Below are 24,150 nucleotides of genomic sequence, written 5' to 3'. Positions count from 1 at the left end.
TGAGTGACTCCATTTTGGTTTGGTCAGGTCTGTTGGGGTCTAGTACAGAAGCTCAGTCCAAAACAATGACATTTCATATATTTTTTAACATTAAATATTCTATTACTTGCAGCTAATGGCAATCTAATGGAAAACATTGATATTATCATAATACTGTAAATGCTGTTTGTTTCTTTCAATATTTAGAACCAATACATAGAAAGAACATGGAACACTTAATAGTTATAAAGAACAATGTAAATATTATAACCTTGACAGTTAGAGTTGGTGGATGGAGAAATAGGAGCTTTCAGTTTGTTATTTTCAGCCAGGAAGCCCAGGCCCCAAGAGTCCTTGGGTGTTTCTGCTTGCTCTCCCTTGTACCTCTGCAGTCACTGTAAGAACACACCTGACCCAGCCCACTGGAGGTTCAGAGCCACACAGAGCAGAGATCCCACATGAGATGAGCCTGGATTTGCCAACGCAAGCTGTCTCCTGCACATCAAAAGCAGCAGAGCCACCTATCCAACTGCCCCAGAAGCATGAGCAATAAACACTAATGTTGCATGCCATTGGGATATCTCAGTTATTTGCTATGTGGCATTACTGTGACAAGAGATATCTAATACAGGATAACTAATACATTCTGATTCTCTTCTTTTCAGGCACTTGTTAGTAGGTTGTTTTCGTTTGATCTTTTGAAGTTAAGCACGGCCATATGGCTTGCTTTAATAAGTTAGATGTATGTAGAAGCAACGTGTGTCTGCTGGGTGCAGACATATGTAAGACCCAGGTAGGACAAGGCAGCTCCTGTTTCCTCTGCATGGTGATAGTCTAGTACATGTTGAAATGGAACCATCATTAGCCTAGGTTCCTGAGTGAATAGAACAAGCAGAACTACCTTGGCAGCCTAGGTAGATGTATTACATGAGCTAGAAATAAATTTTTGTTGTGTTAAGGTGCAGAGCTTTGAAGGTTGTTATTATCAGACGATAATGTTGCCTATCCTGACTGATGCAGGTGTTTCTGGTAGGCTTCATTGAAGAGGTTGCATTTGAGCTTAAACTTGAAGGTGAAGGGGTTATCTGTACAGAGTCTTCTATTAGTTTGTTTTCATACCTCTATAAAGAACTGCCTGAGGCTGGGTAATTTAGAAAGAAAAGAGGTTTAATTGACCCACAGTTCTGCATGGCTGGGGAGGCCTCAGGAAACTTACTATCATGGCAGATGGGAAAGCAAAGACCTTTTTCACATGGTGGCAGGAAAGAGAAAGTGAGCAAGAGCAAGGAAAACGGCCTTATAAAACCATCAGATCTTGTGAGAACTCACTGTCATGAGAACAGCATGGGAGAAACAACCCCTGTGATCCAATCACCTCCCACCTCGTCCCTTGACATGCGGAGATTGTGAGGATTACAATTTGAGATGAGATTTGGGTAGGGACACAGATCCAAACCATATCATGTTCAGAGGCAAAATGTTGCGGGGAGAGAGAAGAGCAAGTGCAAAGGCTCTAAGGCAGGAGCATGCCTAGTGTGTTCAAGAAGATTTATGTATGAGGGCGGGGAGAGAAAAAGTAGTAGGAGATGAAGTTACAGCATCAAAAGGCATGGGGCCAAGGGATGGCACCCTGCAGATCATGTAGAGCCTTGCAGTTCATTCTAGAAATTTTCACTTTTGGGTTTGTGTGTGATGGGGTCTCACTCTGTCACCCAGGATGGAGTACAGTGGTATGATCACTGCAGCCTCAAACTCCTGGATTCAAGCGATCCTCCTGCCTCAGCCCCTTAGTAGGTGGGACTACAGGCATGGACCACCACGCCTGGCTAATTTTTTAAATTTTTTGTAGAGACAGGGTTTTTATGTTGCCCATGCTGGTCTTAAACTCCTTGGGCTAAAGCAATCATCCCACTTTGGCCTCCCAAAGAACTGGGATTACAGTCATAGCCACCAAGCCTGGCCCGAGACTTTGGCTTTAATCTGAGTGAAATATAAAGAACTTGCAGAGGTTTGAGCAGGGCAGTGACATTGTCTGATTTAGAATGTGGAGAATGGGCTGCAGTGATAAAAGCAGAGATAGTAGGAAAAAGCTGTCATCCAGTAGAGATGATTGTGGTGGCTGGGACCGGGTGGTAGCTTGGAAGTGATAAGAAGTGGTTGGGTTCTATATATATTTTGAGGGTAGAGTCTACAAAATTTTCTTAGTAGATTGGGTGTAGGATGTGAAAGCACAAAAGAATTAAAGGATGATTCTAAGGTTGTTGGCCTGATGCAAAGGAAATTTGGAGGCAGATAAGGAAAGTCTTGAAAGTCAGGCAGGAAGGTTTGGATGTTTTGATGTAAACAAAGAAAAGGCATTTTAGGTTTGTGAATAGCAAAATTTGGGGATTGTGAAGTGAGGAAAGAGATGCTGTAGGTAGATTTATCTGGTACCATATAGAGAAGACAGTGCTAGATCAGATAGGAGTGCTGATGTAAGAAGGTATCCAAATCAGCTCCCAAGAGCAGTAACAGCCAGGAATGGCTCAAGCCAAGTGTGAAAAAGGAGAGATTGAGAGGAAAGTTCAGAAGTGGACAATGAGGAAGAAGAAACTTGGCAAAGGGTACATTTTGCTTGGAATTAAAGTTTACTTTGCAGTGATGAAAAGCATTGTTGCAGCCATCCAGGTGGTTCGGGGAGAGGTCTGGTTTGTGCATCTTTTAAGCAGGAGATGCAAAGATCTCTTGGAAATGAGTAGGAAAAAAATGACAATGTGGACCCACTGGAGAGATTTGCTCCTTAGTCTCTTTGGTTTCATGCTGCTTTGGTTTAGATAGATAATGTTTCAATGGCAAGTAGAGGAACAGAAGGATGCACAGATTCACTGATTTAGACTGAAGTAAGCTTAAAATAAATTGACTATGCTTAGCAATAAGGAAATAAATGGAGCTAATCCACTGATAAAAAAAGATATGCTTTGACCTTATCAGAGCAGCAGTAATAATCCCTTACCTTTATAAAGTACAACATGATAGAAATAAAACTGTGCTTGAAGATTTCAATACAGTAAAGTGTATTTTTATAGCCCAAACCACGTTTTATTCTAGGTATGCATTCTAAATTAAGCATTTTATGAAAAGAATAACAACAATGATAACAAAAAGGTTATCTATATCTATATCTATATGTATAATTCTTCTCTTGAGAAGCAAAAGCTCCTCATTCATTCCTGGCTTTCTTTCCTCCTGGTTAAATAAAGAACAATTTGAATTAGCAAGTAACTTGTCTTATTTATAAGAGTGAGAACTCATGAGTTCACTCATAAAGTAAAACCCAAGCTTCTTAGGTAGCCTCAAGGTCCCAACTGTCTGCCCCTGCCTGCCTCTCCACAACCATCTCAAGCCATTTTCCCCTTACTGGTGGGACTTCAGTCACACAACCCTCCTAACTTCACAAACACTCCAGACTTTTCCTGTATTGGGTCCTTCATCCACATGCTGTTTCCTCTCTTGCACGGCCCCTCCCAATGCCTTCACGTGAATCTCCTTTTTGCAACACTCAGGTTCTAGGCTAGAAACAGAATTCATACCACATGGGCCAGGTTGAAGAGACTTCAGAGGCGAGGGCTGGGTTAGGGACAAATAATAAAGGCGTCCCAGGGTGAACCCCGAAACTGGAGAACTTGCAGAGGTTTGAGCAGGGCAATGACATTGTCCGACTTAGGTTTTAACAGTCACCTCCTCACAAAGGCCTTTCTTGACCATTTTGTCTATGAAGGTCACTTCCAGAACTTTCAGCTGGGGAGGCCATATAGATTCTTGGCTTTGTGCGGAAGGAATTCAAGAGTGAGCTGGCAGAGTGAAGCAAAAGCAAGTTTATTAAGAAAGTAAAGGAATAAAAGGATGGCTACTCCACAGGCAGAGCAGCTCCCCAGGCTGCTGGTTGGTATTTTTATGGTGATTTCTTGATCACATGCTAAACCAGGGGTGGATTATTTATAAATTTTCTGGAAAAAGGTTGGGGGATTCCCAGAATTGAGGGGGTGCCTCCCCATTTCAGATCATATAGGATAACTTACCAGTGTTGCCGTGGCATTTGTAAACTGTCATGGTGCTGATGGGAGTGACTTTGAGCATGTGAATTATTATAGTTAGTGTAAAATGAGCAGTGAGGGCGAACAGGATTGCTATCATCACCATCTTGGTTTTGGCTGACCTCTTTACTGCACCCAGTTTTATCAGTAGCATCTTTGTGACCTGTATCTTGTGAAACCAGCCTTGCCAACTCCTTTCTCAAAGGGTGAGACACCCAGAGACTAGCAACACCCCTAAGCCATGATCGGCCTGTGGGCTGAAGACGTAAAGAGAGGAAGGAAGTGGCACTGTCTGAGCCCATTATGATCCAGAACCCTGGGGAAGGGCTCTTCCAATGGGAGCTGCCTTGGGGAGGCATACAGCTACAGACGCAGGTGTAACATCAAATCATGGGACACCCTGATCTCTATCCTCCTGCCCCTCGATCTTTAGCCACTGTCTCACTTTGTCAGAACCCACCAGCAAGCCTGAGGTCAAGGGAGCACAGGGAACGCAATCTTCAGGATCCCAGCCTGCCCCCAGCATGAGGAAGGTCGAGAAAGGCAGAGAATAGAGTGCAATCTCTAAATGGAATTAAGCGGCGCACTCTTCTTTACTTCTCTATTTATCGCCTCCTCACAAAGACCTTTCTTGACCATCCTGTCTATGAAGGTCACTTCTAGAACTTTCAACACCATTCTTTCTCAGCTGTGATGATAGATGAGTCTACTTATTTATTTATTCACATGCTCTTTCGTCCTAATAGATGCTAAGCAGTGTAAAGAAAGGGACCTGCTGCTTTGCTCAATACTGGATAATTGGTGGCTGGCTCATATCAAATACTGAAAATATCTGTGGAAAGGAAAGGGAAGAACAAAGAAAGAAGGAAAAGAGGAAAGAAGGAGAAAGGAATGTTCCTTTAAAAAGCAGAAAGATTTGTGTGTGTCTGTGTGTGTAATTTCAAACTCTTCACTTACCACATTAAAAACAAAACAGAAAAGTTAAAAAATTAATAAGAGAAAAATGTAGCAACCAAGTTGGGGGGAAGTGACAAAATAGTATGTATGGATTATTTATTTAGTACTGGTCACTCTTGCATGCTATGTCACTTAATTCCTGTGACAGTCCTGCAAGACAGGGAGCATTATTCCCATTTTATATACAAGTAAACTGAGTTTCAGAGATGCTAAGTGGTTTACTAATGTTGCTTAGGTCATAGGTGATATTCAAGCCAGTTCAGATGAATTAAAAACTGGAGCTCCCATGATCAACTCTTGGGTACTCTGGGTATTGTGTGGACACACTCAGGGCCCTGTGTACCGTTTTTCTTTTTCGAAAAACTCAGCAATGTGTTCCTCAGGCTTTTATCTTAAAACATAACATCTATCTAAAAGTGGCTTTTGTGAAAAGTAATTTAGCAAGATGTTTTGTTTACGGCGGGAGGTGGGGGAGCAAAACCAACCATGCTATAAAGATGTTCCTCCTTGAGAATAAAAGTAGAAGAGTAATAGATTGGATGTTAATTGAGGCAGATGCCTGTGAGGATAATTTGGAGTAATCTGTGAGCAATAAAGCAAAGCGAGTACTCTTTCCCCTCCTCAAGCATCATCCACCTGATACATGTTCTTTCTTATAGTTGCAAGATGGGAAAAAATCCACAATGCAAAGCTCTTTGCTCGGTCCAAAAAGAGATTCTTTCAAACCAACCAACTACTCAAAGTTCTTAAGGTTTACATGCCATAAACGATGTACAAAATATACCTCACTTCATTGTCATTCAATTTTTTCAATATGCATCAAATATCTACAGCATTCAGTGTGTTAGGAGCCTGGAGTGAGCACACATCTAGTGTGAAACCAAGATTTAAAAATTCAAATTATATGTGTGTATGTATACACAGAGAGAGAATGACTAGAAGTAATAACTTGCATAAGTAGCATATAGATATAAATACAGCAGAGAGAAATATGTTGGGGCATTGGAGTTTTCTATTATCTTTTCCATTTCATTCTAAATCATTATTCATTACATTACACTAATTATTCATAACATTATTATTCTATTTCCCCCATTTCAAAATGTTAGGGTAGTCTTATTTTGACAGAGAATTTTCTCAACATAATTTTTAATTTTATTTTAAGCATAAGATAAGTTATAATTTTTATTTTTCTTTGTTAAACATTAAAAGTAAATGTTGGCCTATTGCTTTGCCCTGAAAACTCACAGAGCATAATACCAAGACTTGGGAAGGTTATACTGATTTGATTTACTAACTGATGCTAATGAGATAATTTGAGCTTCCTAAAATTCTGCCTTTATTTACTTAAAAAAAAAAAAAAACTCTCGCTGGCTTCTTATATTGTCCCAAATTAGAATTCTTAGTGAAAAATTTACTTCAAAATTTACCTACCAAAAAGTTATTTACCGATTTCTAAATAATAAGTAAATATTTGAAATGATTGACTGAAGCGCAAGGCTTGTGCCATATTGGACAATACATCTCAGTTCTATCCATTGCTATTTACATTCTACTTGGTTTTTAGTTCTCTACAGAGAAAAATAGGAAATCTTAAGAACAGACTCTTCTAGTAAAGCTGTAACAGACTGTGTTTCCCAAAGATAGCTGCACCAATATGCATATGAACTTTTCCTCCCTCCAAGGGCCTGGGACTGTGTCTCTTTTTGTCAAATTTGGTCAGAGCCTCGTGACTCTTCCAAACAACAGACCAGTATGCCTGAAGGAATGCTATTTGACTTCTGAGTCTAGGTCGTAACAGTGATTCAGCTTTGCATTGCTTCCTCTCTCTCTCCCTCTTTCTCTCAGTTGCTTGTTCTTGAAGCCCAGCCTCTTGGCTGTGAAGAAGCCTAAACTAGTTCATATGGAGAAGCTACATGAAGAGACCCACATGTAGAGGAACTGAGGTTCCCAGCCAACAGCCAGCATCAGTCACCAGCCATGTGAGTGAACAAGCCTTTAATTGCCCCCACTGCCTTTTCACTGCCCTGGCCCACACCTAGTCGGGTAGAAATGAAGCATTTTCATTGAGCCCAGGCAGAGTGCAGATTCATGAGCAAAACAAATACTAGGATTGTTCTAAGCTAAGTTTTGTTGTGGTTTGTTGCACACAGTAACTGCTACAATAACATTACCCATTAGAGAGCTTATTCAAATTAATTGGCTAAAGGCCTATTCACATTTTTTCTAAACACAGAGATAACCAAGTATTTAATACTCAACAACTTTCCCACTGCCCATTAGAATTCGTAAGCAAATAGGAATCACAGTTTGGGATCAGCATCCTAAGATGACCCAACTCAGCACTGTTTTCTAATAGTGATAAGGAGATAATTTATGAGAGAGTAAGATTTTTTTTCAAAGAACCTCCAACATTTGGTCTAAAACATTGTAGTTCCCCTGCCAACTTCTTACTGATAAATGTATCTTATACTTTAAAAAAATGTATTTATGCTCTTAGCTGAAACATTTCTTAGATTAATACATTCCAAAAGAATACATTTAAGATGTAAGTACTGGTTTTTGTGTTTGGGGGTTTGGCTAACTAGTTCACATCGACCCTATCCATATCAGTCTCTTTCTAGTCTCTTATAGCTGTGTCGACTGGCATTTCCCATTTCTAAAGCCTGATCTGTTATTCTATCCTTAAACAGTGTTTTATAAATCTCCTTATCTAATTAAGCATCATCTCTGAACTCTTCTAGCTCTGTCACGTTTTTCTTAAGTTCCAATAACTGGAATTTTATAGAGTTTTCAACTCGCATTCAATCCCCTAACAAATATTTATCCAGTGCCAACTGTGTGTCAAGCACATTGTAGGAAAACAACAATTAACAAAAAAGAGACAACAGACAAAGTCTCTGGTCTCATAAAATTGACCATCTGGTTGGGGAAAACATGAATTAGATAACAATATAAATATTTAATTTCAAGCATTGGTAAGAGCTATGAAGGAAAAATAGACAGCTATGAGATGATGTAAGAGGTGGATGTTGTACTTATTGTCCATTTATTCAAAAAGGTTGAACTCAGTAAAGTGCAAGTAGAGAGCAGCTTTTTTCTTTCTCAGCCCTATCTTTTTAAACCTGTGTTATTTAATTGTTCTTCTTTGACCCTCATGAAAATTTTGGGCAGACCTCGGGTCTTTTTGAATCACTTTCAGATATTAAGTGTTTAGAGTAGTCTAGCATCACAATCTTAATTTCTCACTCATTTTAAGGCTTTTTCCCTTTTGTAGTTGACTTAGCCTCAGAAACCTGTACCAGGGAAGTGGGCATGGGAATATCCTTCTTGTTTCCTGTTCCACCTCCTCTCCCTTGGTTAGAGGACATCCCTATGCTCTCTGGGTTTAGATCTTGCTGGGAGAGGGTAAAGATTTCCTTTGTCTGTTTTTCCTTCTGTTGTTCTTTCTGGTGATGTATACCACTTTGCGGGGCAGGGCTGTTGGAACAGGTCAAACAAATGTCCCCAGGAAGCAGTGGGCAGGGCTGCTAGACTCTTTCCTAATATACATGGATTACAGCTCATCTACTACCTTTGCTTCCATGTACCTGGTTTTATGGAATCTTCACAACATTTCATTCCAGTTCATCTTTGTTGATGCCATATTTAGCTCTCAGGAAGGTCTAATATTGTTTGCAGTGATGGTAATATCTTGCCACTTCCTCATTTGGATAATTTATAGGTATGTTAAATGAAATGGGTACTACTTCCTGTGTCTTGGCAAGCTCTATCCTTATATTATTACATCCAACTTTTTGTGCTCTTAGCTTCTTCTCCAAATCAATCCTTCTCCTAGATAAAACTTTTTTTTTTTTTTCAAATCAGTGATGATTTTTTTTTTTTTTTTTTTGAGTTTTGCTCTTGTTGTCCAGGCTGGAGTGCAATGGCATGATCTCAGCTCACTGAAACCGCCACCTCCCAGGTTCAAGCGATTCTCCTGCCTCAGCCTCCCAAGTAGCTAGGATTACAGACACCCACCACTGTGCCCAGCTAATTTTTTGTATTTTTTAGTAGAGATAGGGTTTCACCATGTTAGCCAGGCTGTCTTGAACTCCTGACCTCAGGTGATCCGCCCACCTCGGCCTCCCAAAGTGTTGGGATTATAGGCGTGAGCCACTGTGCCCGGCCAATGACTCCTTTTTAAATGCACTGGGGGTGAAAGATTCTCAACCTTTCTTTTTAGACTAAATAATTTACATTCAGCAGTTAATACAATCCCCTTCCTTATTTATTCCTTCAGAAAAAAACAAAGAATTAGTCAGATTTGTACTCTCCGTCTAAAAACCACATAGAGTTCTTCTAGATAAGTTCTCAATAATCCTACTCTTTGCTATCAGTCTACCCATTTGCTAATATTGAAAAAACCCAATATGTAGGTATTCTAAAATTCTAGGGTTCCAACTATACCCTCTTCCATGAGCCACTCATTGGCAAACCACAGTCCTGAGGCATTGGGATCATTTGTAGTGAAGGTTGTAAGTTTTGGTCGATAGTTGCATAATTTCACTGTTAACTTTGTTCAAAACTTTCTTGGAGTAGTACTTCCTGAGTCAGTGTGGTGAGTCGGGAGGTTTTGGTGAACAAACCTGGGTTCAGATGCTGGCTTTACCACTTGGATATATTGTACTGTAGGCACTCCATAATGGTAGCTGTTATTATTATTATTTTCTATACTAAGTTCATAAAGTAACTCTAGAATATTCTGGATAATAACAATTGGAATTAGGAATATCAACTTTTCCGATTCAAATGTTAATCTGGGAGTGGATATTATGTTAAGTTCACCATTAGGAGCAAATTAGCCTATTTGTTGCATGAACATTAATGCTCATTTAATGTTCCCAGGTTAATAAGCCTGGACTTTCCCTTGGGCTTGCATAAGTAAATAATAATAGTAACACCACATGTAGGGAGAGACCACTGTTAGAACCAAATCCTGAAAGGGAGGCTGCTGATCTGGGATCTCTATGCATGAATATGGAATCCTTCTTGTCCAGATATTTGTCTACAATAACATCTGGAAGAATTGAAGCTTTATGAACACAATGTGAAAGAGAATCATGAATTTACTCCATAAAACGTATATTTCATGTATTCTAGCATATAATTAAAGAATAATTTATATAATGAAACAGAATATGACAGTGTTCTCATAATTTCCCATTTTCCATCCCTGCTAGTTGGAATCTATGCACATTTAAGAGACTTGCTCTTTGGTTTTGTTGAATTTCTCTTCTTCTTCAGTCAACCATGTTCTAGTAACCCTTCTCTGACTAATGTGTCGCACGTTTCTCAAGGCTGATGTAGTCACATAAGAAATTTTTCAATAGAATTATCAAATAAGATTTTTTTCAGTGTTACCCATAAGGGAGTTTTGCATCTTCCAACATGCTCTGCAAATGGCTCCCACTAGTCACTTACCAGTCAGCTTAGGAATGTCACAGCCTTGCTGTCTACCCTGAGCAGCACTGTGTAATCAGCCTTCTGTCCCTATGTGTCCTGTCTAAACTGTGAAGAAGTGATGAGGCTTTTACCTACTTTCCAGCATGAAAAGTATTTTTATGATTGATGCTCCAAACTGAAAATAGATTCCCCTTTGAGCAGAAACATGGACGTTGCTATGCTTTCAGTTTAATTCCATTAAGGTTCTAACCAGGCTGCTCAGTTCATCTTATACCCACTCTAATGTGACTTGCCTTTTAAGGTTCAGTGTGTTCCAGAAAATATCTCCTGAGATGCTTATTGAAAAATAATTCCAAGGTAAGGCACACTGGGCAGTACTACATTGCATACCATTCCCTTGGAAATCCTTATTGCACATTAGGGACTTACAGGCTCTGGTATGACCTACAGTAAAGGCACTTGGCTTAACCTAAGCTTTCCCCAACTTAATTTGAGCTGGCAATTGAATTCATTTATTTTATTTTTGCAAAATACCTATTAGCCTTTTTGGAGACTTATCTCCTTTTGGACACATTGGGAATGCTGGTGTAGGATTTTAAGGTAAAATGCACTGTCATAAAAACACTCAGCTAAACATCACGACATTTCTGAGATGCATTCATGGACGAGAATCTAATTTTACAGAAGAAACTGATTCTTCCAGTAGTTAAGTAATAAACAGACAGCTTTCATGTTGGCAGCATCCGGTTAACTACTCTGCAGGCTGAAAGAAATGCTGATGTGGCATCATGTTTGTAAGAAATATGAATTGGTTTGTTGAAAAAGAAAATATCCCATCTGCTGAGACTCTGTGTGTGTGTTAGTGTGTGTACATGCACTTATTTCTGAGTGCATAAGCTTGAGTTGATCCCAACTAAGATTCTGAAAAGATGAGGATTGTTGAACTCAATGCATGGTCTGACAGCATGGCCAAGTCCAGTCCCCCAGACCTGTGCTTTCAGAGCCTCCAACATCACAGAAGTCATTATGTTTTGTGGCCTGAGAAATAGGAGGTTACTGGTTTGAGCACAAGCCCAGAAACACAGACCCTCTTGGTACTAATCCAGTACTCACAGTACTTAAGAAAATTTAAAGATAGAACCTCTCTCAGTAATTTGGACACCAATCAGAGAAAACAAGCCATTGGTTTCTTTCTATTTTATTTTCCTTTGATGCATGAGAACTATGGTGCCACGTTGAATCTTACATCTCTTACATAGGCAACCCCAGCTGTCAGATGCAACCAGACATCCATGGCAGAATTTCCCTTTGTGAAAAGTAACTTACCAAAAGGATGTGTGGTTTGAAAAGTTTTTCCATGTCAGTCAGCAACCCAAGTGCCTGACTTCCCATTGCAGCTTATTAACAGGCAAAAGTCTTGTTAAGTTGGAAATTTCCTCCATACAATCTTTCCAGATCTTCTGCTGACGGAGCTTCAGCAATTCAAGTGTTTTTTATGACTTTAAGTGATCTTTTAGCACAGCTTCATTGCTTTCATAGCTAAAAGCTCTTTAGAATGAGGCTATTTTACCCAAATCCAAGTCTGATGAATATGCTTACGTGCTTACTATACAGGAATTTTAGCAGGTAGAGTTCATGTTTTCATTATTTCTAAACTTATTGGAATAACTCATGGAAATGGAGAACTGCAAACTTCTGGGATGCTTATTTTTCTTTATTAGACTATATGTACATTTATAGATCTGAAGACCTGAGTTTAGAATCCAACTGGATCTCATAAAACATCAAGTTAAATCCTTATTTAGTTTGACACTTGTGTTCAGTTATCTAACATGGAGAAATGAAATGTATTGTTAGGGTAACCTAGGATATTCTGACATCAAAGAGACTGGCACATAAAAATATCTGAAAGATATTTTTGAAAGCAGGGAGATTTTGTTTTGATTATGACACTAACAAAGCCTGTATGTCAATGCTAAAATGTACCTGACACTCGTAGACAAAAAGCTCCTGAGCCCAGCTCCCCAGCCACTCATTGTCGTTTTTTTTTAACAAATCCCTTCCTTCTTTTCCTTTACAACTGACCTCTTGAATAATTAGATATAAAATGTGATTTATATCTAAGTATAGTTAGATGTAATATGTGCTACAAATGTCTGGTGCTGTGTGGAGAGTCTTACCAAGGACACTGACTTGTCAAAAGTCACATAACTGTTAGATGGCAGAGCTAAAATAAACTCTCTTAATCCTGTTGTTTAGAATATTTCCTACTCTGCCACCCTGCCTTCCTATGTTGGTGAAACTGAGAAAGTGAGGGGTAAAGATGAAGTTGAGGAAAGGTGTATATAGCAGAAAGGATATGACTGTGTGGCTTGCAAAATAGGTGGAGAATAAAGAATTGGAGCAGCTACCCATTAGGATGATTGGAAGATGCTAAGTTGCTTACATTAAGTGTATATTCAAATTGAATAAGTCTCCCCTTATCTGAGGGAGGATACATTCCAAGACCCTAGTTGATGCCTGAAACAGTGAATAGTACCAAACTCTATATATACCGATTTTTCCTATGGTAAAGTTTAATTCATAAATGTATAAATTAGGTACAGTAAGAGATTAACAATAGTAACTAATACAGCAATGCATTGTTAATGATGGGGATATGTTCAGAGACGCTTGTCATTAGGCAACTTCATCATTTTGTGAACACTGTAGAGTATACTTACGCAGATCTTGATGGTATAGCCTGCTACACATCTAGGCTATATGTGTAGCCTACTACTCATAGGCTAGGAACCTGTACAGCATGTTACTGCACCCAATACTGTAGACAATTGTAACATAATGGTAAGTATTTGTGTAACTAAACATAGAAAAGGTACGGTAAAAATAGCGTATAAAAGATTTAAAATGGTCCACCTGTATAGAGCACTTACCATGAATGGAACTTGCAGGACTGGAAGTTGCTCTGGGTGAGTCAGTGAGTGAATGGCGAGTGAATATAAAGGCCTAGGACATTACTGTACATGACTGTAGACTCTATAAATACTGTATGCTCAGGCTACACTAAACTTATTTTTTAAATTTCTTCAATAATAAATTAACATTTACCTTACTATAACTTTCACTTTACAAACTTTTAAATTTTTTTTAACATTTTGACCCTTTTAATAAAATGCTTAAAACACAAACACATTATATGGCTGTACAAAAATAATTTATTTCTTCATATCCTTATCCTATAAACTGTTTTGTTTTTAATTTTTTTTATTTTAAACTTTTTTGTTAAAAACTAAGGCACTTTGTAGTAGAATAATTTATAATCCTTTGGGTATATACCCAGTAGTGGGATGGCTGGGTCATCTGGTACATCTAGTTCTAGATCCTTGAGGAATTGCCATACTGTTTTCCATAATGGTTGAACTAGTTTACAATCCCACCAACAGTGTAAAAGTGTTCCTATTTCTCCACATCCTCTCCAACACCTGTTGTTTCCTGATTTTTTAATGATGGCCATTCTAACTGGTGTGAGATGGTATCTCATTGTGGTTTTGATTTGCATTTCTCTGATGGCGAGTGATGATGAGCATTTTTTCATGTGTCTGTTGGCTGTATGAATGTCTTCTTTTGAGAAATGTCTGTTCATATCCTTTCCCCACTTTTTGATGGGGTTGTTTGTTTTTTTCTTGTATATTTGTTTGAGTTCTTTGTAGATTCCGGATATTAGCCCTTTGTCAGATGAGTAGGTTGCAAAAATGTTCTCCCATTCTGTAGGTTGCCTGTTCACTCTGATGGTAGTTTCTTTTGCTGTGCAGAAGCTCTTTAGTTTAATGAGATCCCATTTGTCAATTTTGGCTTTTGCTGTCGTTGCTTTTGGTGTTTTAGACATGAAGTCCTTGCCCATGCCTATGTCCTGTTTATTGCGGCACTATTCACAATAGTAAAGACTTGGAATCAACCCAAATGTCCATCTGTGACAGACTGGATTAAGAAAATGTGGCACATATACACCATGGAATACTATGCAGCCATAAAAAAGGATGAGTTTGCGTCCTTTGTAGGGACATGGATGCAGCTGGAAACCATCATTCTTAGCAAACTATCACAAGAAGAGAAAACCAAACACCGCATGTTCTCACTCATAGGTGGGAACTGAACAATGAGATCACTTGGACTCGGGAAGGGGAACATCACACACTGGGGCTTATCATGGGGAGGAGGGGAGGGGGGAGGATTTGCATTGGGGAGTTATACCTGATATAAATGATGAATTGATGGGTGCTGACGAGTTGATGGGTGCAGCACACCAACATGGCACAAGTATACATATGTAACAAACCTGCACGTTATGCACATGTACCCTAGAACTTAAAGTATAATAAAAAAAAAAAAGTATGCTAAAATTAAATTATGGTGATGGCTGTACAATTTTGTAAATATAATAAAAACCATTGAAATAAAAAAAAAAAAAACTAAGGCACTAACACACATATTATCCTAGACTTACATAGGGTATAGATCATCAAAGCATCACTAGATAATAGAAGTTTTTCAGCTTCATTATAATCTTATGGGACCACCATGATATATGTGGTCCATGACTTTATATTATTACATGACTGTAATAGTATAAAGCAATTATAGCAATATACTGTAATAAAAGTTATGTAAATGTAATCTGTCTCAAAACATTTGATTGTACTGTACTCGCCTATTTTCAGAACATGATTGACTACAGGAAACCAAAGCCAAAGAAAGCAAAACCCTGAAAAATGGGTAACTGTTGCATGATGATCCATATTTCCTTATCCATAAAACTATTAAATATAATCAAAGAGCCCTGAAAGTAAAAACATTTTTGTTGATTTGCCTAAAAATCATGATCATTTATCAGTTTGATAACTCCTGACCTGAACTGATATTAGAAAAGTTAATTATAGTCATAATTTTTTTGTATGAATATTCTTATTTTTGCCATAGTGGTATTAACATGCTTGATTTGGGGATGCTGGCCCAGACTTTCAAAGGATGTTCCATAAGCACCCTATTATTTTTCTAAAATTTGAAAAATTCTAACTTTGAAATATATCTCGTCCCAAGGATTTTGAATAAAGGATTATAGGCATGTCTTTTGTAAATTAATTGTTTTCACATAAAAAATTATATGTACTCTTTATGACTAGTCAAGCAATATAGAAAAATTAAAGGAGGAAAGTTGAAAATTATTCCAAATCCTGCCACCCAGAAATAATCACTTCCTACATCTGGTGAACATTATCTGTGTTATTTTTCTATGCATTTATACAGAGATCAAGATGATTAGGCATAATTTTCTAAAATAAGATCCTATTACGTAGTAGAAGAAAACATTTGTTCACCATGAGTGCTATGAGTTTCTAAAATATTTCTCCAAGTTTAAAGGAAGATAATGAAAAACAACATGAGTTTCAAATCATGGTGTGAATGTGTATTTGGTTGTGTTTTTCAATGTTAGGCCACATCAATTGACTTCCCACTATTAATATGAGAAAATTAATCCCTTTATACTTAAGCTGCCTCCCCTTCTCTTAACTCTCCAGTTTTTACATATACGTTATGTTTTGTCCTCATAATTCCATCTTTTTTATAGAATTTAATAAATAGATTCTATGTTGACTGTCAGGTCTTTTACCATAGCTTTTTCATTTCTGATTTTTATCTATTTTTTTTTTTTATCTATTCTGATTCACTTATGGTTGAAAAGATACTGTCCTCAGATCTCGAGTATTTTTCAAGTCAGGCTCATGGAGAATGCCTTCTCTCATATTCGAGAATGTCTGGGTGATAGTACTTGTATTCCTGACCCAAAGGACAACTTAGCTATGGACAAAATTTCTTGGGTTTATAACAAAGTTTTGTACACTCTGGACATTAAATATAATTATGAACAAGTTTAAGAGAATGTTATTTTCTAAAATTTTGTAAATACTTTGAGTTTTCCACGGGATATTTTCTTTATCCTTGAAATGCACTAACTTTTCAAATATTCAAGACTATTTTAAGAACATTTTGTAATAATGTACTGAACCCATGTACCGTTTGTTCTATTATTATTTTTGGATATGTCACTGTATTAGTCCATTTTCATACTCCTGATAAAGACATACCTGAGACTGGGGAGGAAAAGAGGTTTAATTGGACTTACAGTTCCACAGGACTGGGGAGGCCTCAGAATAATGGCGGGAGGTGAAAGGCACTTCTTACATGGTGGCAGCAAGAGAAAGTGAGGAAGAAGCAAAAGTGGAAAGCCCTGATAAACCTATCAGATCTCGTGAGACTTATTCACTATCATGAAAATAGCATGGGAAAGATCAGCCCCCATGATCCAATTACCTCCCCCTACGTCCATCCCACAACACGTGGGAATTCTGGGAGATACAATTCAAGTTGAAATTTGGGTGAGGACACATCCAAACCATATCAATCACTTAGACAATGATGAAACTGCTTTGTCTTTAATATTTATAATCTTATTTTGAATCATTTTTCCTATTTTTATATTATTTTACATGAGTTTTTATTGTTTTCCAATGTACTGCTGTTTTCAGCAATAATTAAATACTTATAATTTAAATGTATATATGTGTCTTACTTATCTTTTTATTATCTGTCTGCATTACTGAAATGTATATTCCCAAGGGGATTAATTATTGTCTATTTGTTCTCTATTGTATTGCTGGTGCCTAAAAAAGCACCTGACACATCACAGGTGCTCCATGGATATGTCTGAAATAAATGAATGATGGTGCTATGTATGTAAATGTCATCAACCATCAGTGTGGCAACAGAGAGTAGTTGGAAAGCACTCCTACATCACATATCATGAAGGGCGAACTAGAAATAGATTTATTTTCAAGGCCCCTTTGAAACTGCCAGTTGGCTGCCATGTTTGCTCATGGATATCCTCCATTCCTCTCTCGAGATGAATCTTCCCTACAGGCCTCAATGGGAATATGGATATGGATCAAGGGGCAAGTCCCTTTTTGCCCACAATAGTAAAGGATCTTTTCCTCGAAAAGAAGGGGAGTGAGTATGACAGAGGACTTCTTTCTTTTCTCGATGACAGGCAATTACATTTTCAGAAGGGATTCCCATGCCCAGGAGAACTAGGAGCTGTCTTCCCAAAGGAAGTGTAGTCACCCCCAGAATTCAGTCAATCATCTTCAGGTATTGGGAGGACCTATGATAGAAGTACACAGTTTGACGTGCCTGGATGAGTAAGGGAAAGAAGCTATTAGTGGTTACCTGTAATCTACTTCTTCGGGATATCTCAAGGGCAGGATGAAGGAGAAGAAAACAAGATCAATTAGATAAGCAGAGGGTGAATTAGCCGTTTAATCAAGTACCTAAGCCATGAAGCGCACAGTTTTTCTAAGAGACACCATTATCCCTAATGGAGTTCTTTAGAACATCTTCAATTTTTCTAATGAAGACAGAAAGCCCCATCTTTAGTAAAGTGCCTCTCTTTGCTCATTTGACCACAAGATTATCTATTTCATTCATTCCCCTAGGGAGCTGATGCTCTCCCATTTTTGTTCCTCATAGAATTATAAAGAGAGGGAATCTGTCCAAATTATTTAATCAAATTATTCTTGATGAGGCCAATATGAGTGCTTCAATATCCACACTTAGTATGCATCCTTCTAATGATGTTCGCTTATCTAAAATTACCCCTTAATTGATAAGATATATGAGCAAAAATGCTATTAGGCAAAATGTTGAATAAACTCGAACCATTTAAAATGTTTTCATCCCAACCCTTGAATTTACTTAATCTCCAATAAGCAGTCTACAAAGGTAGGATTTAATCTTCACTGTAACTACCGTGAAACAGCAAAGGGAAATAGGTTGAAGACGAGGTAGCAGACAAGGAGGGGGGAAATGTTTTTTGTCTTTTGTGTCTTCACTGCACAAAACTGTATGATTTTTATTTGGTCCTTGCATTTCTCCATTTGAGAGAAGCATTGTAATATATTTGGAAATAGTGGTGCTATATATTTCATACAAGTTGGCTAAAATGGTGTTGAAGTCACTGACTAGGAAGCATTACAACTTATTTAAAGCCAGGTTTACAAGGTATGATTTAAATACAGTACATATTGTGCTCAGTTTTGTGAGTTTTGACAGATGTAAATGTTATGCTACCACTACCATTCCAGTAAAGATATAACATATCCATCACCTTCCAAAATTCTCTCTTGTCTCTTTGAAGTCAAACTTTTCCTCCCACTTCCAGGCCCTGGAAACCATTGATCTGTTTCTTCTCTCTGTAGTATCACCTTTTCCAGCATGTCGTACAAATGAAACCATGTGCTAGGTAGCCTTTTAAGTCTGGCTTCTTTCATTTACCGTAATACATTTAAAATTCCCCACGTTGTTGCATGTATCAGTAGTTGATCTTTTTATTACTGAAGAGTATTTTATTTAATGTTTATACCAAAGTTGTTCGTTCAGCAATTGATGAACATTTGGTTAGTCAGTTTTTTTCATATATATTTCTCTGTATACATATGTTTTCATTCCTCTTACCTCGAAGTGGAACTTCTGGATTGTATGTCATGCACATGTTTAACCTTGTAAGAAACTGCCAAACTGTTTTTCAAAGTGGGTGTACTATTTTCCATTCCCACCAGCAACGTGTAAGAGTTCCAGCTGCTTTGCATCCTCACTAGTACTTAGGATTGTCATTTAAAAAAAATTAGGACTGGGTGTGGTGGCTTATGCCTGTAATCCCAGCATTTTGGGAGGCCAAGGCAGTGAGGATTGCTTGAGGCCAGGTGTTTGAGTCCAGCCTGGGGAACAGAGCAAGTCCTTGTCTCTATAAGATAATAATAATTGAGGCCGTGTGCAGTGGCTCATGCCTGTAATCCCAGCACTTTAGGAGGCCGAGGTGGGAGGATCATGAAGTCAAGAGATCAAGACCGTCCTGGCCAACATGGTGAAACTCTGTATCTACTAAAAATACAAAAATTAGCTGGGCGTGGTGGTGCGTGCCTGTAGTCCCAGCTACTAGGGAGGCTGAGGCAGGAGAATGGCTTGAACCCGGGAGGTGGAAGTTGCAGTGAGCCAAGATTGCACCACTGCACTGCAGCCTGGCAACAGAGAGAGACTCCATCTCAACAACAACAATAATAATAATAATAATAATAACCGATAATAAAATTAGCTGGTTGTGATGGTACACACTTGTAGTCCCAGCTACTGAAGAGGCTGAGGAGGGAGGATCTGTTGAGCTCAGGAATTTGAGGTTGCAGTGAGCTATGATCACACCACTGCACTCCAGCCTGGGTGACAAAGTGAGACCATATTTAAAAAAATTTTTTTAGCTATCTACTAGGTGTGTAGTTATATCTTATTATGGTTTTAATTTGCATTTTCTTATTGATGAATTATGTTGATCATCTTTTTATGTGATTATGTGTAATCTGTGTATCTTATTTTGTGAGGTGATTATTTAAATCTTTTGCCTTTTTTATTAGATTTTTTTCTTATTATTGAATGACAAAAGTTCTTTATAGATTCCAGATACCAGTTTTTCTGGTAACTTTGCAGAGATTAATGGTTCCTCCACCCAAAATCTGGTTCAGATGTTGAGACTGATGTTGCCACACATGCACTAAGGGGGTAGGAAAAGGTTTTTACTCATGTAATGAGGCTTTCTGGGGACAGCAGGGCAGGCTCCCAAGCAAGTCCAAAAATAGCTTAAGAGAGCAAAGAAAGGAGCCTGGCCTGGGGTTCACGGTGTTAGAGAAAGAGCTGAGGTGAGGGTTCCCACACACAGGGATGAGAGCTTGCAGGTTTGACATTCCTGTCAGTGCCAAAGAGGAAGCGCAGGGCCTCTCATGAGCTTCCACAGAGTGACAGAGAGGAGGGCAGAGCGGTGGAGCTCAGCACTGTCAGCAGCAGACACCAAACATGGAGTCAGGCCCTTTATTATACCAGACTTTCCTCAAACAGGAGAATCATATTAATCACATTTTTGAAATGTATACATAGCTTTGCTTTTGTCGCCCAGGCTGGAGTGCAATGGCATGATCTTGGCTCACTGCAACCTTCGCTTCCTGGGTTCAAGTGATTCTCCTGTCCCAGCCTCCCAAGTAGCTGGGATTACAGGTGCCCGCCACCACGCCTGGCTAATTTTTGTATGTTTAGTAGAGATAGGGTTTCCCCATGTTGGCCAGGCTGGTCTCAAACTCCTGACTTTAGGTGATACGCTCATCTCAGCCTCCCAAAGTGCTGGGATTACAGGCGTGAGCCACTGCACCTGGCCCGACATTTTTAACATCAAAAGAAACATTCAATAACATTTACTATAGATGGTTTATCAAGTATATAGATTATGTCTGTATATATATACTTCAACATCTTTTAAATATACTTCAACATCTTTTAAAAAAGATTATCTAAACATATATTATGTGAATCTTTTCTAAGAGAAATGTCCGTTCTAAATGGATTGGATTCAGATCTTTTGAAGAAAGGGCTGTGAATATTAGCAATAAAACATGGGTAATTAAGAGAAGTGTGAAATCTCTTTTCCTTGTGAGAACAAGGCTCAATCTAATGGACTACTGTGTCACCAACACCACTCATGCCCAGACGGGTGGCTCTGTCTCTAGTTCTGCTTTTTATGGAAGGTTTAGGGTCTGATTGGTTGTACGGCTGACTATAAAGCAGTGGGTCGTATGGGGAAAGTCCCCTCAGGATGGTCATAATTCAATTGTAAAAGTCTCACATATACTCCCTTTAATTGACAAAAAAAATGAGTTAAGCACCTACTATGTGCCAGCCATATGCTAGAATCTGGAGAATTAAAGTTAAGTAAGATAGAGTTGGGGTTGTCCAGCAATTTGATGTTTATTGAATGTGAGAAACATGAAAAAATACCAGAATCAAATCATTATTGAAATGCCTTGAGACTTAATTTGAAAGGACCATAAATAAAAGAGTGGCTGCCTGGCCAGTCATTCTTACAACTTCATTCCAAAATGAACAATTTTAATTGGGAAATGCAATGGAATATATTTGGACCTCTTTCTCAGAACTATGCAAGCTGGCATAGCATTTGGGAACCTTATTTGTAACAGACATCACTAACCAGTATAATGATGCATATTCTATACGCTGATGAAATTCAATGTTTGAAACAGATAAAATGTGTTTTTATATCTCACTAGGTTACTAAATTACAAAAGTAATATTTTTGTCAAATGTTTTCTTATGTTTGTGCCTAAATTCCTTTTTTTCCTGGGTGATGTGAAGGTAGCCGTTTTAGGATCAGTGCCATGTAGGGAATGTAGGAGAGAGGAAGAGAGGAAACTAGTGGCTTTATTATTTATTAGTTAGTAGGCACAGCTGGATCCAGACATGCAGGTACTCTGAGCAAATTTGTAGTTAGGAATATCAAGAATGTTAATAATATGTCATTCATCAAACTGATTCTTTTTAAAAAATATGATGTTTAGGATGGAGAAGTAGCAGAGTAGTACTGCTGGTGACCATGATTGGCATCTTCTCAATGGTTTTCAAAGCATGTTCTCCACATCGACAACTTCATCCTCATCTGAGAAGTCCTTAGAAATTCAGATTCCTGGGCCTCATCCCAGAGCTGCTGAGTCAAAAACTCTGGGAGGGAGGCCCAGCACTACGTGTTAACAAACCCTCTGGGAGATGCTGATATGTATGGAAGTTTCAAAAGCATTCGTCTGCAACAATTCAGCTTCAGCCACAAAATCACATTTGCCATTCAGAAAACCCAAAGTCTTACCCTACAAAGTCCATCTACCTACAAATCTTAGAAGATGACATGGCGAGCATTTATTGTTACTCAAGCCTGTGCTTTGGGGACCCCACACTTTATCCCTACCCTTGCCTCTGCTACCACCACTACCATTAACTCTCCCCAAAAGGAATTTTGTTGAATACACAATCTTTTTATTCTGTTGCATTTCCAGTGATATTTTAATGCTCATGAGGTATTTGTACCCTGACCCTGCTGGCCCTTTCTGGTTCTATGTGACAAAGTGGCAACTCTACTGGGCTGTTTGGAAATCTTCTAGAATGGTAGTGGGGAGGACAGGGAGGAAGGTTTTTCTACTTACATATCTATTGGTTGGTTTGTTCACCACTCTTTCCCTAAAAGCAGTTATAATTATAAATTTGGTAATGGAGTTACTGCTGTTTGGGGAAAACTGGAGCCTTAGATCATAGATGTGATATGGTTAAAGGGTGAAGTTTTATGTCGATAATGTTTTCATTTTAGTTTATGCCAAAATAAAGATTTTAATACATAAATAATAAAGTAATAAATAAGTAAAATAAATGCTTGACAGATTACATACTACACACTTGGAAGAAGAAGGAGGAGAAAGAAGATGAGGAAAAAGGGGAGAAATAAGAGGAGAATACACATATAGTGCTTTGGTTGGGCCAGGTACTATGCTGAATACTTTACATCTATTGTCTCCTGTAATCCTCAAGACAAATTTCTGGGGCAGGGCTTATTATTCCCCCTATGTTACAGAGGAGAAAGTTGAGGTATTGAGAGATTAACAGACATGAAAAGGGTTCCATAGTCACATAACTACATAGCATTGAGGTGTGTGGTAGAGTAATGGGTGAGCTATAAGACCGGAATGATTAGTTGGAATCAGATTGTAAGGAGAGTCAACAGCTATGTGAGGAGTCTCTAGTTCAAATTATGAGAATGGTACAGTGGAGAGAGACCTTGGAGATACTTTGAAGATAAAATTGATCTGACTTAACAATCAGATGGTAAGAATTGGGGGGGAGTCTCTAGCTGAAGCAACTGAGTCTGATGGTGTCACTCAAGGAACAAAGGAGGAACAAGTTTAAGGGCAGAAGGAGCCGATGTGTTTAGTTCAATTATATCAAGTTTTGGGTGCCTGTGGAACATATCCAGGTAAAAACGTCCAGTTGGAAATATAGCTGAGGCTCAGAAGCCAGGTTAAGTCAGGAAGTATAGACTTAGCATCCATCAGCAGATTGATTAACAAGTTTGGTCCACTGCAATGATGGAAGTGGTGCTATCACCCGGAAAGAAAATGTAGAACAGGAAGGGAAATGCACCTTGTGGAAATTGACTAAATGGAAGAGGTAGAGAAAGACACAGCCATGAAAATGATTATAAAATAGTGGCTAGAAGGTAGTAAGAGAATGAAAAGATGGTAAAACTGAACGTCAAGTGAGGTGATAATTTCCAGCCCCCACCATACCTATGACTGTGCTGGGCTCACGGAACCTTGAGTGAGCAGGCAATGGAAGTGACACTGAAGTCCAGGCATCCATCTGTGACCAAAAACCCCCTGCCTCATTGTGTAAATACTCTGAGGTCCTTTTACTACCTAGCTTGTTACTCTTCATCAGCAAGGTGTTGACCAAAGTAATATTGTAGAACTACAAAATAATAAATAATATACTCATCCTAAATGAGTTAACAGATAGCTAATCCAAAATAATTTTGTAATGAGAAATCTGAATTATGCAACCCTTAAATTCTATTCTGTTATATTGTGCAGTGACAAAAAATGGTGGTTAATGGAAAATTGTCAAGTGAGACTTGCTGGAGAGGGCTGCTTTGGTGGACAAGCAACAAATATCTTTGCTTTTGCAAACAGACATCACTAGAAGATGTAAAGAA

This window comes from Colobus angolensis, unplaced genomic scaffold (assembly GCF_000951035.1).
Source record: "Colobus angolensis palliatus isolate OR3802 unplaced genomic scaffold, Cang.pa_1.0 Scaffold101, whole genome shotgun sequence".
In the NCBI taxonomy this organism is placed as follows: Eukaryota; Metazoa; Chordata; class Mammalia; order Primates; family Cercopithecidae; genus Colobus; species Colobus angolensis.
Note: the sequence above shows the minus strand (reverse complement) of the source record.